The sequence below is a fragment of the Oryx dammah genome, unplaced genomic scaffold (genome assembly GCF_014754425.2).
Source record: "Oryx dammah isolate SB20612 unplaced genomic scaffold, SCBI_Odam_1.1 HiC_scaffold_2, whole genome shotgun sequence".
NCBI classification, from domain to species: domain Eukaryota; kingdom Metazoa; phylum Chordata; class Mammalia; order Artiodactyla; family Bovidae; genus Oryx; species Oryx dammah.
In genome coordinates, this window is record NW_024070186.1 from 25,880,260 (window position 1) to 25,886,165 (window position 5,906).

Below are 5,906 nucleotides of genomic sequence, written 5' to 3' on the forward strand. Positions count from 1 at the left end.
ACCTTGACAGTAGGAGGCAAGACCAGTACAAAGTTCAGTTCCCAGGGCAACTTATTGAAATCATTTAGAAAGCGAACACTAATTGACCCTAATGAACCCCTGAACTCTGTAGCAAAACCAGGGTTAAGATTTCAGTGATGACTAATTCTGGAAGCCTACTTGTTTATAGAAGTGAAAACAGTGACAGATTTTATTTTCTTGGGCTACAAAATCACTGTGGATGATGACTGCAGCCATGAAATTAAAAGATACTTGCTCCTTGGAAGGAAAAGTACAGACAGCCTAGACAAGGCATTTAAAAGCACAGACATCACTTTGTCTACAAAGGTCCATATAATCAAAGCTATGGTTTTTCCAGTAGTCATGTATGGATGTGAAAGTTGGACCATAAAGAGGGCTGAGTGCTGGAGAATTGATGCTTTTGAAATGTGGTGCTGGAGAAGACTCTTGAGAGTCCCTTGGACTACAAGGAGATCAAAGCATTCAATCCTAAAGGAAATCAACCTTGAATATTTATTGAAAGGACTGATGCTGAAGCTGAAGCTCCAATACTTTGGCCACCTGATTCAAAGAGCTGACTCATTGGAAAAGACCCTGATGCTGGGAAAGGAGGTGACAGAGGATGAGACAGTTGGATGGAATCACTGACTCAATGGACATGAATTTAAGCAAACTCCAGGAGATGATGAAGAACAGGAAAGCCTGGTGTGCTACAGTCAATGGGGTCACAAAGAGTCAGACATGACTTAGCAACTGAATAACCACAACAAACATAGGTACACTATAAAAAATAACAGAAAAGGAAAAGTCAGAAAACATCTTTTAAAAGTAGACTGACATATCACTATAAATTTTCTTGGCATACTATTGAAAAACACAGCTCATTGATTCCACAAAATATTTGCTTCTAGAAAAATAGAATTTTTCTAACTCAAGTGGGTGATACATGCTCTTCTCATTAGTCTAAACTTGGTGACCTTTCTGAATTTTCCACTTGTCTCTGGAAAAGCTTGCCCTCAGTGTGTTTGCTGCTCAACACAACTGAGGATAGTTATCATGTACCAGGCACCGCTGTGAATTATAGCTCCTTCCAAGATCCTCTCTTTATTTTGACTTGATTATTATTCCTCAAGAAACTGTGCAGGTAGAATTATTGTAAAAGGAAGGTATAAGCATTAGATGAAAATAAAGAATGAACCCACCTTTTCTTGCTATTGAGGCCATGTGAAGAGCAAAATTTTCAAGGTGCCATCTATTATATAATATAGATTTTACATAAAAAATAGATTCAGTTCAGTTCAGTTCAGTCACTCAGTCATGTCTGACTGTTTGCGACCCCATGAATCGCAGCACGCCAGGCCTCCCTGTCCATCACCAACTCCCGGAGTTCACTCAGACTCACATCCATCGAGTCAGTGATGCCATCCAGCCATCTCATCCTCTGTCGTCCCCTTCTCCTCCTGCCCCCAATCCCTCCCAGCATCAAAGTCTTTTCCAGTGAGTCAACTCTTCGCATGAGGTGGCCAAAGTACTGGAGTTTCAGCTTCAGCATCATTCCTTCCAAAGAAATCCCAGGGCTGATCTCCTTCAGAATGGACTGGTTGGATCTCCTTGCAGTCCAAGGGACTCTCAAGAGTCTTCTCCAACACCACAGTTCAAAAGCATCAATTCTTCAGTGCTCAGTCTTCTTTACAGTCCAACTCTCACATACATACATGACCACAGGAAAAACCATAGCCTTGACTAGACGGATCTTAGTCAGCAAAGTAATGTCTCTGCTTTTGAATATGCTATCTAGGTTGGTCATGACTTTTCTTCCAAGGAGTAAGCATCTTTTAATTTCATGGCTTCAGTCACCATCTGCAGTGATTTTGGAGCCCCAAAAATAGATTAAACATAAAAAAAATTCTTCTGAGCTTTTCATTCTGGTCTCATAAAATTTTAGTGATCACTGCAGGCATTCTTATCAATGCTTAAATGTCATAAACATTTTCTGTGACTTGCTGCATCACCATATATGCAGATTATTGAATCATTGACTTAAGTATCATTCTCACCAATTTCCATAGGAAATACAGTGATGGAATCATGGACCTAAGAGGGACCCAAGATAGCCCAACCCCTTCCTTTTATTACTGATGTAGTTAGGTAGGTAGAATAGTAGGTAGAGAAGTGATAGTTAACTCCAATTTCACAGTGGATTTAAGCCTTTGAAGCAGGTCAGCGCCTCCCATACTGGCACACATCCCCAGATATTGATGCAGAAATTAAAACTGGCGACAGTCCAAAACCACAGTTTTTATAAATAAATAGGAAAGTCTTTTAGGTGGAGTACACACCAGTCCCTTCAGTCTCATGTCCAATCACTTCTGACATTTCCAATACCTACCTGATTCTGGAAGCAACCGCATTTTTCCCCATCAATTAAAACTCTAAATCAGTTCTGTCTAATAGAGCTTTTTGTCATGATGGAAATTTTCAGCATCTGTGTTGTTCAATTAGATAGCCACTAGGCACATGTGTCTAATTAAATTAGTTAAAATTACATAAACAAAATAACTTCAGTTCCTCACTTGCACCAGCTACTTTTCCAGTGCTCAAAAACCCCAAATAGCTAGTGGCTATAGTATTGGACAACACAAATTAGAACATTTCCATCACTGCAGAAAGTTCTATTGGACAGTGCTGACTTAACTCATCAAAAACACTTTAAAAATATTTGGAAGCAAAGGTTCTACCATTGTTTATTATAAATTTTTTCCATATTAAAATATTTCTTTACCAACTATACATGTATTCACACACATATGCACACACACATTCTAAATTCTAATAACATATTTGAAAATCACTTTTTACTTCACAAAGAGCTTTCCCACTCATGATATCACTTTATCTCCACAAGAATTTACCATCAGACAAGATTAATATGTGTTGGTTGATGTGCCTTGCAAAACAGATAGTAGTATCTCATTTCACAAGTGAGAAAACTAAGCCCCAGAAAGGTTAAGTGATTTGTCTCTGTGATAGAGCCAGAAGTTGGAGAGGTCAAGATTTAAGCAAAGGTTTTCCAACTCCAAATCCACATCTCAGTTTCATAAGCCACAAATTTCATAATTCACAAATTCATTCAAAGTCACAAATTCATACCATTCATTCATTTACTTGTCAACATTTGTTAAGTACCTACTCTAAACCAGCCACTATGCAGATTCTAAGAATACCAAAATTAGTAAGACATGTTTCTATTTTAAAGGCACTCCTAGTACAGCAGACCAGATTAATGATTTAAACTGGCAGTTACAATCCCCAATGACTTGAGCGACAGCAGAGGAAGAAGAAGATGCTAATAGGAACCCAAAGAGGAGCACCTTGGCTGCCATAGTCAAGGCAGGAGGAGGGAATCAAAAGAAACTCTGGAGGAAACATCTAAGCTCAGGACAGAAAGAACAGGAGGTGTTGGCTAGGTGAAGAGTGAAGAGTCCTGGAAAAGAAAACAATACATTCCAGGGACTAGAGGCAGGAGTATGCAGGACAAATTCAGCAAACTTTCAAACTTGCAAGACAAAGTCAGATTTTTCTCATATGCTCTGATTTAATTTCTTTCCTACATTCATTCCCTCCAGTCTTCTCTTTCAGTTCCTAGTGTGTTTAATTCTTTTTCCTGATTCCTCCCAAATGCAACTCCTTTTCCCACTGTCTCCAGTTGCCCAACTCAGGACCCCTCTATTATCTCTGCTGCCTTCACTCTTTTTAACCCCCAAGTTCTCAGTGTTGGCATAGACTTCTGGCACTTTCCTTCCCATAGTCTTTGCCAACTCATCCAAAAAGACTTTCCCAACAAATACACACACAAATATTTGTGCTTGTGCATGATCATACTCCCCAGAGGGAATACCGAGTGTGCTGCATGCTCTTGCAGATGTTGTTAGCTCAGTCAGCTATTATTTATTGAGTGCCCACTGTGTCCCAGGTACTCACTGTTCCAGACACAAAGCAGCCTTCTTGGAGTATACTTTCCAATTGGGGAGCACACAATTAAGGAACAAATAAATATATAAAGTGACAGGTTACAGATATCCATACACATCAGTACATAAATGAGATACCATACATGATTCTCTTAAGTTGCTCTTTTTCACTCTGCTGTATATCAAGGGTACGTTTACTCTTCAATAACAGATCAATCTTTGTGATCGCTTTTTATCTCCAAGGCAACTTCAAGCAGCATGCAGAGGCAGCCTTTTCCTCCCTTTATTGTGCTTCTTTCTTGCAGAAGCTCAGACCCCTGCTTTTACCCTATACATCGTTGCTTGGCTCCACTCTGAATCCAGGTGACCTAGTGAGCCACTTCAAGAGCGCATCCTAGTCTCTTCTGTATCCCAGGCTCATTTGTCCCCAGGGGATGCACATGGCAAGAGTCAGTGTACCCTCAGCCCATAGTGATCAGTTCAGTTCAGTCACTCAGTTGTGTCTGACTCTTTGCGACCCCAGGAATCACAGCACGCCAGGCCTCCCTGTCCATCACCGTCTCCCGGAGTTCACTCAGACTCACGTCCATCGAGTCGGTGATGCCATCCATCCATCTCATCCTCTGTCGTCCCCTTCTCCTCCTGCCCCCAATCCCTCCCAGCATTAGGGTCTTTTCCAATAAGTCAACTCTTCACATGAGGTGGCCATAGCGATCAGAAGGATCATAACAACTTAGACTGCCTTCTAGCCACATCCGAGCAAGTCCACACTGGAATTTCCAAGCAAGGATCACAGGGTGTCTGGTCTGTACTTGTTCTTTTACCTTCTTCTCTCTGGATACATTATGAGCTCACTGCAATTTCCTTTCTGAGTTAAACAGTGTTTCCTTGTTATTTGTACACTAATTTAAACACCCCCAAATAAACTTCTTTTGTTTTCCCTAAAGGAATAGATAATTAAAGCTTACAACCCAGGACTCTCCCCAGACAGCACTTCATATGACACATGCTCCAGGAGATAAGTGTTTACTTTGCTGTCAGACTTAGCCAAGTCGCCATGAAAGGTTCTACAATCTCCCAGCTTGGTGACCTGGGGCAGGTTCCTCTGTGGTTACTCTTCCACATATCATCCATCTTCTAGTAACTCCAAATCACTGGCCCCTTGAACATGCCTTGCTTCTTCTCACTGCCACGTCTTTACACATTGCTGGTTCATCTATCTGAAATGATAACAAAAATGCCCATCACTTACTTTGCACCTGATATCTGCCAGTCCCTATGTCAGCCAGTTTTTAAAATGCAGGTGCCCAGTTAAATTTGTTTATTTTTATTTATTTATTTATTTTGGCTGTGTGTGGGCTTTCTCTAGAAAAACCCTTGATATAGAATAATTGCCTATTTCTTGGAAACTAACAATAAATCAGTTTTCTTTCTTCTTTTTATATTTTCATTAAGGTACATTCACATACCATAAAATTTATAAATTTTTTAAAAGTGAGCATTCTAATCATTTTAGTAAGTTTACAGAGTTCAGCAATCATTACTACAATTTTAGAACATTCCCATCACTCCAATAAAAAAATCCTTCATGCCCATTTCTCATCACTCCCCAAACTCCACCCCAGGCAACCACTAATCTATCAAAATTTTCTATCTCTATAGATTTTTCTTTCTGGACATTTAAATAAATGGAATCATCTGATATGTGGTTTTTTGTGTCTGGCTTTTCTCTTAGCATGATTTTGAGGTTCACCTATATTGGAGAATGTATCAGAACTCTATTTCTTATTAGTGCTGTATCAGTTCAGTTCAATTCAGTCACTCAGTTGTGTTTGACTCCTTGCGACCTGATGAACCATAGCACAACAGGCTTCCCTGTCGATCACCAACTCCCAGAGTTCACCCAAACTCATGTCCATTGAGTCGGTGATGTCG